The sequence below is a fragment of the Myxine glutinosa genome, chromosome 13 (assembly GCF_964187855.1).
Source record: "Myxine glutinosa chromosome 13, kmMyxGlut1.1, whole genome shotgun sequence".
Classification (NCBI taxonomy): Eukaryota; Metazoa; Chordata; class Myxini; order Myxiniformes; family Myxinidae; genus Myxine; species Myxine glutinosa.
The window spans coordinates 8,953,383-8,966,758 of NC_136273.1; the positions used below are offsets into that span (position 1 = coordinate 8,953,383).

The window sequence follows — 13,376 nt, forward strand, 5'->3', positions numbered from 1 at the left end:
GTACAGCGTATTCTAAAGAAGGTGATCGTTCAAACCCTTCCAACTTCCATCCTATCGCTCTAGCTTCTACTATTTCCAAAGTCTTTGAATGCCTTCTCAATTCCCATTTCCTCAAGCATCTTGAATCTCACAGTCTTCTATCTGACCATAAATATGGCTTTCGCAAGGCAAGATCTACCGGTGATATCGTTTCTTACATTACGTCTGTCTAGGCCTCTTCTCTGAGAGACTTTGGGAATCCTTTGTTGTCGGCCTTGATATCTCAAAAGCCTTTGACAGAGTTTGGCATCAGGGTCCTGATATCCAAACTTCCATCTTTCGGCTTTCCTCCTTCACTCTTCTCTCTCATATTGAGCTTTCTCTCCGACCGCTCTATCTCCATAATTGTTGATGGTTCAACATCTTACTCCTTCCCTATCAACAGAGGAGTCCCTCAGGGTTCTGTCCTGTCTCCAACACTCTTCCTTCTTTTTATCAATGACCTTTCTTCTACAAATAACCAAATACACTCGTATGCTGGTTTCTCGACATTACATTCCTCCATGTTTTTCCCATCTGCCCCATCTTCCCTCAGTCGATCTATATCTCGTTTCATCACAGTCACCTCTTTAAATTCGGATTTGGACAAGATTTTCCAGTGGGGCAAATGTATCAGGTTGAGTTTAATGTTTTGAAAACGCAATTTCTTCCCACCTCTCTCTCTCTCTCTAAAACTCCTCTCACCTCTCCAATCACCTTTGAAAGCTCCACAATTACACCATGTGATAGAATAAACCTACTAGGTATTACCCTAACATCAAATTTATCCTGGAATCCACACATTACACAAATAGCTACGTCTGCCTCGAAGAAACTAGGAGTCCTGGCCTGTTCAGATGTCGAAGATTCTTCTCCTCTGAACAGTTGCTTCAACTATATAAGCGATTGATTCGTCCTTGTATAGAGTACTGCTCTCACATCTGGGGAGGTTCTAGCTCCGCATACTTACTGGACAGAATTGAATCCAAAATAATCCGACTCATTAACTCTCCCAATCTGACCTCAAAACTCGATCCGATCCATGTTAGGCCAAAGCACTCGAATTACGCCGCAAAGTTGGCTCTCTTTCTCTTTTCTACAGATATTACTTCGGTTTCTGCTCCCATGAACTTGCTGCTTGTGTACCTCCGCCATTAGCGATAACACGGAATACTCGACAAGCCTCGACATCACATGATTATTGTGTGGCCATTGGCATCTCAAGGGTGGGCCGTTACGATGCTTGTTTCTTCCCCACCACTGCCAAACTATGGAACTCTTTACCTTCCCATGTATTTCCAAACACTTTACAACCTTACCCTTTTCAAAAAGCAGATTTTTTTTACTTCCTCAAAAACTCTTAGACTATTCTCTCTTTCTTCACTTTTCTATCATTACAGCTCTTTTATTTACGGTCTGGCCTCGATGAGGACAATTTTTTTTTTTTTTGGGGGGGGGGATACAGAATCGAGGCTTGTGAAAGAGCTAACATTTATTTCACAAACAAATCAAACAGACAAACAAAATATATAAAAGGAGGGAGCGGTAGACAAGATGGGGAGAGAAAGGGAAGCACACAAACACAACATTTGAGAGCAGGGACATCGGGAGATGTGTGGGAGGGAGAGGGCTTGGGGGGAGGAGGTGTGGGAAGGGGGGGTGGGGGGGGGTGTGAGAAGTATAAAACACAAGGACACCAAGGACTTCCAGGACCGAAGTTGGTATTTCAAAAAGTGGATTTGGGGTGAAATTAGCGGGGGTAGAAAAGATCAAGGTTTTGGATGGGGGAAGATAAGAGATGGTGGTGAACAGCTGTTTTAAAGACCTGGAGGGAGGAGTGGGATTGAAGAGAGTGAAGGAGTTTGTTCCAGAGGCGGAAGAAAAGAGGAGTGAAGGTGAGCAGAGAGTCTTGATTTTGGCAGTTTAACCATAAGAGGGTTGCAGGCAGATCTTGTGCGACCTGTAGGAATATTTGGGGGACAGCCCAGAGAGAGCTGGGGGGGGGGGGGGCAAGGCCGGAGAGGAGTCGGTAGAAGACGGAAAGACCACCAACCTGCCTGTGGTGAGTGAGTGAAAGGCCCTTGGAGTTAGCTTCATCGCAGGAGATTCCAATGATTCTGAACGCTTTGGTTTCAACAGCGTGAAGACGAGCTCGGTGTGAGGCAGGAGCACCATCCCAGAGAGGAGAGCAGTATTCCATTGAGCTGCGGATGAAAGCCTTGTATGTGGTGAGGAGCTCAGGTGTGCCAAGGAAGGAGTTCGCACGACAGAGGATGCCCAGTCGGCGACTGGCTTTTGAGGCCAGATTTGAAATGTGGTTTTCCCAGGAAAGATCATGGCAGATAGTGAGACCCAAAAGCTTGAGTGACAGAACTTCTTGGAGAGGATTATTCAGAAAGTGGATGGGAGGGTTGTCCAGTCGGTCTTTTCGGAGAGACATCGTAAGAGTGTGAGATTTGTCAGGATTGAAAGACATGTTCCACTTGTTTGCCCAGTCTGTGATTTTGTCCAGGTCTGCAGAGAGTGAGGAGGCTGCAGACTGCCGATCTGAGGGATGAGGAATGGAGCGGCAGAGAGTGGAGTCATCAGCAAAGAGATAGAGAGGATTTTCAAGAGAGTCAGAGAGATCATTGATGAAGACCAGAAAAAGCACATGGCCCAGAACACTGCCTTGGGGAACTCCAGCCTGAACAGGAAAAGGAGATGAGAGAAACCCATTCAGGGCCACACGTTGACTACGACTAGAGAGGAAGTATGACTACGACTATACATTCCATGACTGGATCCTTCAACATAAAATATGCAGAGGCGCATTTAGAGGGGGGGCGCAAGCGGCGCACGCCCCCCCCCCTCTTATTTTGATTTTAGAAAGTGCCGTTTTTCCCAGCTGCCTCAGCTTTGATGTCGGTGCTGCGCTTAACCAATAGGATTTCAGAAGATAACGCACTGCGTGATAGAATAGTTTTAGAAATTGTCAACATGTGGAGATTGGCCATGGCTGTTTCGTCTCGAAATATGTCGTCGATCGCTGTAAAAATCGTCCAGTGGAGATTTGACTTAACATCATGTCAGAGAAACGCACGATGACTGAGCGTGAGCACTTCTGCTAAATAAATCTTAAAGTTTTATCACTTACACAAGTACTTTTTCTGTCTGACTGTGCATGTTTTCCGTCTAATTTCGAATGCTGTTTTTCAAAATCAATCCCCAAAATCAAAAGATACGGGGATAAAATGCCTAAAATTGAGACATGAATATTTCTCCCCAGATTGCAGGAAAACGCATCCAGTGCAGTATAATTTTCAAATTTTCCTGTGAGAAGACCCCCTGACCCCCCCCCCCCCCCGCTACTTCGGGCCTTTGGCCCTCGCGTTAGAGCTTCGCCCTTGTCAGTTACGCCCCCCCCCCCTTTTTGGAAATCCTAGATCCACCCCTGATATGTATATATATGTACAGTCACGTGAAAAAGTAAGTACACCCCATGTAAAGTTTTGACTTTTTCAACATATTTCAACATACAGCTATTTGATCTTCATTTCAACAATATTGATAGATAACGGTGATATAATATAATAAATATAATGAAACATTTACACTTTGTAGTCCATTGTATAATTTAAATAAACATAAATGCAAATTTCGCATGTGGAAAAAGTAAGTACACCCCAACATTTATCACGACTTCAAATACCTAAAATTAGAATCAGGTGCACTTGCTCAGGTGCAAATGATTAGAACATCGTAAGAGAGGATCTTGGAGGAACCTGACTTATTTAAACCTTAGACATTTCGTTTGGTTTGTTCTTTGTTGTTGAAGTGTGCGGCATCACCATGCCGAGATCAAAAGAGCTCTCTGAGGCCTTCAGAAAGAAGGTTATAGATGCCTACCAGTCTGGGAAGGGATTTAAAAAGATCTCCAAACAATTTGAAATCAATCATTCGACTGTCCGGAAGATCATCTACAAGTGGAGAAGATTCCAAACAACTGCCAACTTGTTCAGGCCAGGCCACCCCAGCAAGTTCAGCCCAAGAGCAGACCGCAAGATGCTAAAAGAAGTCTCTAAGAACCCCAGAATGTCATCACGGGACCTACAGGTAGCTCTTGCCACTGTTCATGTCAAAGTGCACGAGTCTACCATTAGAAAGAGGCTGCACAAATTTGATCTACATGGGAAGTGTGCCAGGAGGAAATCTTTGCTGTCCAGAAAGAACATCAGGACAAGAACATCAGGGCAAGACGAAAGTTTGCCAATGAACACCTAGGCAAAGATCAGCACTTCTGGAACAATGTGCTCTGGACAGATGAGTCAAAGGTAGAGCTATTTGGCCACAGTACCAGAAGACATGTTTGGCGGAAACCAAAGACAGCATTTGACCACAAGAACCTGATACCAACTGTAAAGCATGGTATTATGGTTTGGGGCAGCTTTGCTGCATCAGGGCCTGGGCAGCTCACCATCATAGAATCCACGATGAATTCTTCATCATACCAGAGGGTGCTTGAGGATAATGTGAGGCCATCTGTCGGACAGTTGAAACTCAACCGAAGGTGGACCTTGCAACATGACAATGACCCTAAACATACCAGTAAATCCACCAAGGAATGGCTGAAAAGAAAGAAATGGGGGGTTCTGGAATGGCCAAGTCAAAGCCCGGATCTAAATCCCATCGAGATTTTGTGGGGGGATTTGAAACGAGCTGTGCATGCAAGAAACCCCTCAAACATCGCACAGCTGAAAGAATTCTGCAAGGAGGAGTGGGCAAAAATTTCTCCCAGTTGATGTCAGAGACTGGTAGACAGTTATAAGAAACACCTACTTGAGGTTGTTAAAGCCAAAGGGGGCAATACCACCTATTAGAGCCAAGGGTGTACTTACTTTTTCCACATGCGAAATTTGCATTTATGTTTATTTAAATTATACAATGGACTACAAAATGTAAATGTTTCATGATATTTGTAATATTATATTGAAGGAGCTGTGCTCCAACGCGAGTCGAAAGGATTGACGCGACCAAAGACGGAAATTCGTCCGAGTTGCTTTATTGCACGTATCAAACTCGGGTACTCTGAAAAGCCCGTTTATCGGGCAGCAATATATATACACACTTATGCCGGAGCGTTTGCCTGGGAAAAGCGAGACCGGGCATGCCCGGGTGTTAAGGGCGAGTCCTGGAAAGGCGAGTCTGGACCTGCCCGGGCATCCTGGGCGAGCCCTGGAAAGGCGAGAGCGGGCATGCCCGGACGCTCTGGGCGAGCCCTGGAAAGGCGAGAGCAGGCATGCCCAGGACGCTCTGGGCGAGCCCTGGAAAGGCGAGAACGGGCATGCCCGGGCGTTCTGGGCGAGCCCTGGAAAGGCGAGAGCGGGCATGCCCGGGAAAGACGAGACCGGGCGTGCCCGGGAGGTTCGGGCGAGCCCGGGAACAGCGAGTCCGGGCATGCCCAGGAGAGGCGCGTCTGGGCCCGTCCGGACGAGCCCGGCATGGCGATTGCACCCTGGCCATGTCCTGGCAGGTGCAAGGCGATTGTGTACACCCAGCGGTAACCGCTACACACACGCCCCTCCAGAATCGACCTGCACCGGCAGGGTCAATTTAAGGGGGGTCCGGATGACCCAGCCGAAGCGACCCCTGGAGGGTCGTGGGGGGGGGGGGGGTCCGATGTGGTGGTGGGTGGTCGAGCGGGGGGAACTGTGGACGGGGGGCGGCCTCGCCGCGGAGGAAGGGCCAACCGTGGTGGTCGGTCGACGTCCACGTGCGCCGGTTTGAGGCGGTCCACAGAAATCCGGTCCGACCGGCCGCCGAAGTCGACGACGAATGACTTGTCGCCCCGTCGCAGGACCCGGAAGGGCCCGTCGTACGGCGGCCGGAGTGGCCCCCGGTGTGCGTCATGACGCACAAAGACGTACTCCGCTGTGCGAAGCGCCGGGGGGACGTAGGACTGGGGGCCACCGTGGCGGGACGTTGGCACGGGGGCAAATCGTCGGGCGGCCTCCTGGAGGTCCGAGCGCTGGCGAGCGGCGGACCAGGGACTGGTAGCGTCGGGCACGAACTCGCCCGGGACGCAGAGCGGCTGGCCGAAGACAAGCTCGGTGGCGGACGCCCGGAGGTCCTCCTTGGGGGCCGTGCTGAGGCCCAAAAGGACCCACGGCAGCCGGTCGGTCCAACCGTCGTCCTGAAGGCCGGCCATGAGTGCGGCCTTCATGGAGCGGTGAAACCGCTCGCACAACCCATTGGCTTGGGGGTGGTAGGCCGTGGTGCAGTGCAGAGTGACTCCCAACGAGCGGGCGACCGTGCCCCAAAGTTCGGACGTGAACTGTGGGCCGCGGTCGGACGAGATGTCCGCCGGTGCGCCGAAGCGCGCGACCCAGGTGGCGATGAACGCCTGCGCCACGTCGGCGGTGGTGGTGGAGGTGAGGGGCACGGCCTCCGGCCACCTGGTGGTCCTATCCACCATGGTGAGCAGGTGGGTGAACCCACGCGATGGGGGCAGGGGACCCACCAGGTCCACGTGGACGTGGTTGAAACGCCGTTCAGGCACGGTGAAAGGTGCCAGCGGGGCCTGGGTGTGGCGGTGGACCTTGGCCCGCTGGCAGGCCGTGCAGGCGTTGGCCCAGTCGCGGACGTCACGTCGAAGGCCGTGCCAGACGAAACGCGCCGACACCAGCTTCTGAGAAGCTTTCCGGCCCGGGTGAGAAAGGCCGTGGATGGAGGCGAAGATGCGGCGCTGCCAGGTAACGGGCACGATGGGGCGAGGCTGGCCCTGGGAGATGTCGCAGAGCAGGACAGTGTCCGCGAAGGGGATGTCGGCCAGGCGGAGGCCCGTGTCTGCCGCCCGGAGGGCCTGCACCGTGGTGTCGGTGGTCTGGTCAGCCGCCATGAGCGCGAAGTCCACGCCGAGGTGGACCGCGTTCGCGCTGGCCCGAGAAAGACAGTCGGCCACGGCGTTGTCTTTGCCAGCGACGTGCCGGATGTCCGTGGTAAATTCCGACACGGCGGAGAGGTGGCGCTGCTGGCGGGCCGACCACGGCTCCGTGACTTTGGCCATTGCGTAAACCAATGGCTTGTGGTCGACGAAAGCCGTGAACGGGCGGCCCTCCAGGAGGTGGCGGAAATGGCGAACGGCCAGGAATAGACCGAGGAGCTCGCGGTCGAACGTGCTGTATTTTAACTCGTTCGACCGGAGTTGCCGGCTGAAAAAAGCGAGTGGCTGCCAAACCCCGTCCACCCATTGTTCATGGACGGCACCCACCGCCTAGTTGGAGGCGTCCGTAGTGAGGGCGATGGGCGTGCTGAGCACCGGGTGAGCCAGCAGCGTTGCGTCGGCGAGGGCCCGCTTTGCGTTCGTGAATGCCGCGTCCATGGCCGCGGACCAGAGGATGTCATGCTTGGCCGGCTTGCCCCGGAGGGCCTCGTAAAGGGGCCGCATGAGCTGAGCAGCGCGGGGCACGAATCGGTGATAAAAATTCACCATGCCGAGGAACTCTTCATCAATGATCTCTCTGACTCTCTTGAAAATCCTCTCTATCTCTTTGCTGACGACTCTACTCTCTGTCGCTCCATTCCTCATCCCTCAGATCGGCAGTCTGCAGCCTCCTCACTCTCTGCAGACCTGGACAAAATCACAGACTGGTCAAACAAGTGGAACATGTCTTTCAATCCTGACAAATCTCACACTCTTACAATGTCTCTCCGAAAGGACCGACTGGACAACCCTCCCATCTACTTTCTCAACAATCCTCTCCAAGAAGTTCTGTCGCTCAAGCTTTTGGGTCTCACTATCTGCCATGATCTTTCTTGGGAAAACCACATTTCCAAGCTGGCCTCCAAAGCCAGTCGCCGACTGGGCATCCTCCGTCGTGCGAAGTCCTTCCTTGGCACACCTGAGCTCCTCACCACATACAAGGCTTTCATCCGCAGCTCAATGGAATACTGTTCCCCCCTCTGGGCTGGTGCTCCTGCCTCACACCTTGCTCGGCTTCACGCTGTTGAGGCCAAAGCTTTCAGAATCATTGGAATCTCCTGCGATGTAGTCAACGCCGAGGGCCTTTCACTCACTCACCGCAGGCAGGTTGGTGGTCTTTCTGTCTTCTACCGACTCCTCTCCGGCCTTGCTCCCCCAGCTCTCTCTGTGCTCTGTCCCCCCAATATTCCTTCAGGTCGCACAAGATCTGCCTGCAACCCTCTTATGGTTAAACTGCCAAAGTCTAGGCTCTCTGCTCACCTTCACTCTTTCATTCCCCTTTTCTCCCGCCTCTGGAACAAACTCCCCCACTCCCTTCAATCCCACTCCTCCCTCCAGGTCTTTAAAACAGCTGTTCACCACCATCTCTTATCGTCCCCCATCGAAAACCTTGATCTTTTCTACCCCCGGTAATTCACCCCAGAGTCCTTGCAGTGTTCATATGTTTTAATCCTCTCCCACCTCCCCCCAAGTCCTCCCGATGTCCCTGCTCTCAAATGTTGTGTTTGTGTCCTTCCTCTCTTTTGTGTCCTTCCCCCTCTCTCCCCATCTTGTCTGCCGCTCCCCTTGTTTTTTGTGTGTCGGTTTGTCTTTTTGTGTGATTAATGTTAGCTCTTTCACGAGCCTCGATCTTGTATACAAAAAAAAAAAAAAAAAAAAAAAAAAAAACTCTTGTAGGGCCTTGATGGAGCAGGGACGCGGGAACGTGGTGATGGCCTCGACCTTGGTCGGCAGCGGCACGGCCCCGGTCTTGGTGATGCGGTGGCCCAAAAAGTCAACGGTCGTCGTGCTGAAGTGGCATTTGGCCGGGTTGACAATTAAGCCGTGCTCGCTGAGGCGACCGAACAGTGTTCGGAGGTGGAGGAGGTGCTCGGCGCGGGACGTGCTGGCGACGAGAATGTCGTCCAGATAGACGAAAAGAAATGCAGGTCGCGCAGCACGCCGTCCATCAAGCGTTGGAACGCCTGGGCCGCGTTCTTGAGGCCAAACGGCATCCTCAAAAATTCGAACAGGCCGAACGGTGTGATGACGGCCGTCTTCGGGACGTCGGCCGGCCGGACAGGTACCTGGTGGTAAAACCGTATCAGGTCAATTTTTGAAAATATGACCCGTCCCGCCAAACGGGCGGAAAAGTCCTGGATGTGCGGGATCGGGTACCTGTCGGGGGTGGTAGCGTCGTTGAGGCGGCGGTAGTCTCCACACGGGCGCCATCCGCCCCCCGGCTTTGGCACGATGTGCAGTGGTGAGGCCCATGCGCTATCGGAGCGCCGCACGATGCCGAGGCGCTCCAACGCGTCGAACTCGGCCTTTGCCACGGCGAGCTTGGCCGGGTCGAGGCGGCGGGTCCTGGCGTAGACCGGCGGGCCCGTAGTGGGTATGTGGTGCTCGATCCCATGTCGCACTGCGACGGCCGAAAACGTCGGCCGCGTGAGGGCCGGGAATTCCGCGAGCAGGCGAGCGAACTCGTTCGCCGTCGGGAGGGCGCATGCCAGTTCAGTCGGCGCGGAGCTGCTCATCGTACACGCCAGGGAGCTGAAGGTCTCGGCGTTGACAAGGCGACGTCGTTTGACGTCGACCAGCAGCCCGTGCGCGCAGAGGAAGTCGGCGCCCAGCAAAGCCATGGGGACGCTGGCGGTCACAAAGGTCCACTGAAAGCGCTGGCTGCCGAAGCAGAGGGTGACGTTGCGCGGGCCGAAAGTGCGTATGGCCGATCCATTAGCAGCGACCAAAGAGGGGCCGCAAACGGCGTTCCGCCTGTCCTGCTCAGAGGCGGGTATGACGCTCAGTTGGGCGCCGGTGTCACAAAGGAAACGCCGCCCGGACGCTTTGTCCTTAATAAAAAGCAAGTTGCCCGAGTGGCCGGCGCTCATGGCTGGTAATGAATGCCGGCCCGGCCGTTTCCCGACTTGCCGAAAGTGCATGGGGGTCGGCATGTCCGAGCCTTGTGTCCGAACCTGGCGTGGTAATAACACCACGCCTGGTCAGGTGGAGGCCCCGGCCGTCGTGTTGGAAGCGATCGGCGCGGCGTGGCGGCCGCTAGTTGCACCGGCAAGTCGGCCTCCAATCGCGCAGGGCGCTCGGGCGTCGTGGGCGTCGCCTCGGACGGCGGCGGGCTCCAGGTAGCCGCTCCGATGTGCTGGCCTGCCGAGGAGATCTTGTCGGCTTCCCTGGCGAGGGCGCGGGGATCCGTGATCGACGTGCCCGCCAGGGTGAGGCGTACCTACCTGGTTAGGCAGCTGGCGGAAGAACAGCTCTCGGAACAGAAAATCCGGAGAGTGCTCGCCGAGCAACGAGAGCATGTAGTCCATTCGCTCGGACGGGCGCGTGTCGCCGAGCTCGGGCAGGTCGAGCAGGCGTCGTGCGCGTTCCGCCGGTGAGAGGGCGAAAGCGTCGAGGAGGAGCGCCTTAATCGCGTCATACTTGTCAGCAGCTGGCGGGCGTTCGAGGAGGCTCAGGGCGCGGGCCGCGGAGGCGGAGCCGAGCGCTGCCACGACATGGTGGAAGCGGGTGTCGTCGGCGGTGATGCCTCGCAGGGCGAACTGGGAGTCCGCCTGGGCGAACCAAACAGCCACGTGAGCCTCCCAGAAGGTAGGCAGTTTAAGAGCCACTGCCGTGTCCATGTTCGGGGTCACCAATGAAGGAGCTGTGCTCCAACGTGAGTCGAAAGGATTGACGTGACCAAAGACGGAAATTCGTCCGAGTTGCTTTATTGCACGTATCAAACTCGGGTACTCTGAAAAGCCCGTTTATCGGGCAGCAATATATATATACACATTTATGCCGGAGCGTTTGCCCGGGAAAAGCGAGGCCGGGCATGCCCGGGTGTTAAGGGCGAGTCCTGGAAAGGCGATTCTGGACCTGCCCGGGCATCCTGGGCGAGCCTTGGAAAGGCGAGGCTGGGCGTGCCCGGGCGCTCTGGGCGATCCCTGGAAAGGCGAGAGCGGGCATGCCCGGACGCTCTGGGCGAGCCCTGGAAAGGCGAGAGCGGGCATGCCCGGACGCTCTGGGCGAGCCCTGGAAAGGCGAGAGCGGGCATGCCCGGGCGTTCTGGGCGAGCCCTGGAAAGGCGAGAGCGGGCATGCCCGGACGCTCTGGGCGAGCCCTGGAAAGGCGAGAGCGGGCATGCCCGGGCGTTCTGGGCGATCCCTGGAAAGGCGAGAGCGGGCATGCCCGGGAAAGACGAGACCGGGCGTGCCCGGGAGGTTCGGGCGAGCCCGGGAACAGCCAGTCCGGGCATGCCCGGGAGAGGCGCGTCTGGGCCCGTCCGGACGAGCCCGGCATGGCGATTGCGCCCTGGCCGCGTCCTGGCAGGTGCAAGGCGATTGTGTACACCCAGCGGTAACCGCTACAATATGACCTTTATCTCTCAATATTGTTGAAATGAAGTTCAAATAGCTGTATGTTGAAAAAGTCAAAACTTTACATGGGGTGTACTTACTTTTTCACGTGACTGTATATATATATATATATATATGTATATACACACACACACACACACACACACACACACACACACACACACACACACACACACACACACACACACACACACACACAGACACACACACACACACACACACACACACACACACACACACAAACACACACACACACACACAAGTATATATCATTATAATGGAGCAAACTTATATGGTTATGTATGTATGAATATTTGTGACCAAAACGTCTTCTTCAAATATCTATAAAACGGAAAAATACTGTCTGTAAGGCGGTGAAGCCATGTGACTATATATCTAAAATTACGTACAGTTTGAACGTTGGTTGCATCCTGCCTGTTAATTACGTACGTTTATTATGTACTGTTGGGATATACCTTGAGACCCTGAAGATCCCAAATGCCTTGAAGACCCAAAAGATCTCGAAGACTCCCAAAGATGCTTAAAGACCCAGGAAACCCCGATTACCCAAAAGATCCTGACGGACGAAAAGACCACTTCAACACCCAGATGATCCAAAATACCCAGAGGACCCTAAAGAACGACAGACCCCAAAAGACACGAAGACCCTTAAGAAGACCCTCAAGTGATCCTTCACCATTGAGAGATGGGGCCAAAAACGAGATATAGCACGATATCTCAAAAAGCTGTAGACGGATTATGACAAAACTTGGTGGATGGGTTGGTTAGGTGATAAAAACAAGCCGATTCGATTTTGGTTCAGGTCCGTCGTCCAGATCCAGCCTGTCAGTGGATACAAAACGTAAATGTTCAGTTTGCTGGCAGAGGGATGCGCTCTACCTTGTGCTATTCTAGTCAGACGATGTGTTGCTCGGTCCTGATGTTGATTTGTTTTTCTCTTCTCATGTTGTCTAAGACTCGGTCACTGTATGCATTCATCGCATGCAGGACAAGGACATTACGACACACCGGAGGTGAGAAATGGGAACAACGATTGTCTTTCGCTGTCGATTGCTTTTTTTGCTGCAATCGAATTCCAAGCATTAGTATCGTATTTTCACCATTTTTATTTCCAAGTCAACTGAAGAGTAATGTATATAATAAATGCTTTAACGTTATTGAACATTACTCTATACTGGCTGTGATTCAAACCTTCGAGTTACTGAGGCATGTTTCGCAGTTATTGGACATCCATCAAGAAAAAGCGGATATTCAATGGGGGGATTGTGGTGCCTTTCACATGAATGCATCGCAGGGCACTGCATAGTAAGAGCAAAAGGATAAAGAAGAGCAAAATAATAAAATATTGATCTGCATTTTGACCTCACATTAAAATGTTTTAAACTGATGTAAAAAGTGGTGCGGGAACAAAATATATATTGGAGCAACCTTGGGACATCATTAAGAGCATTAAGAGTCTGGAACTTAATTGCATTATTTATTTATTGCCGTCATTCATTTGCCTTGTGGTTTTTATACAGTATATATTTAGCCTGTCCTATGCGCAGCAGGAGACTAGGATTTGCAATCGCGCGTGTGTGTGTGTGTGTGTGTGTGTGTGTGTGTGTGTGTGTGTGTGTGTGTGTGTGTGTGTGTGTGTGTGTGTTACCGGGCCGTAACTTTTTTTTGACAATTTGAGCTATTTTCATCATAATTTTGTCAAAAGGTTAAAGGTCAGCATCACATAAAATCGTCAATTTTCAATCGACCTGAAATTTCAATTTACCAATTGAGTTTTGGCATCAAATTTTCAACAAAGCTTTATTATGAGAATATGGAGAGGACAAATTAATAATTTTGTCAAAAGGTCAAAGGTCAGTGTCACCTAAAATCGTTAATTTTCATCCGATTATCAAAAGGCAGGAGTCGAATGTTTTTTTAGATCAAAATGTCAAGGATGCATAAAATTGTCAATTTTCGTCCAATTGACCTGAAATTTTAAGAATTTGCATATTGGGTCACTGAATTGGTTCACTAAT

The 13,376-nt window shown here is 52.4% G+C and overlaps 1 protein-coding gene across 1 annotated transcript in view; it reads right to left on the minus strand.

Annotated features, from left to right (window-relative positions):
* The window catches only part of LOC137438563 (visinin-like protein 1), a 41,707-nt gene that overhangs the window by 2,127 nt on the left and 26,204 nt on the right, over positions 1-13,376 (minus strand). The gene's annotated exons all lie outside the window — the stretch shown is intronic.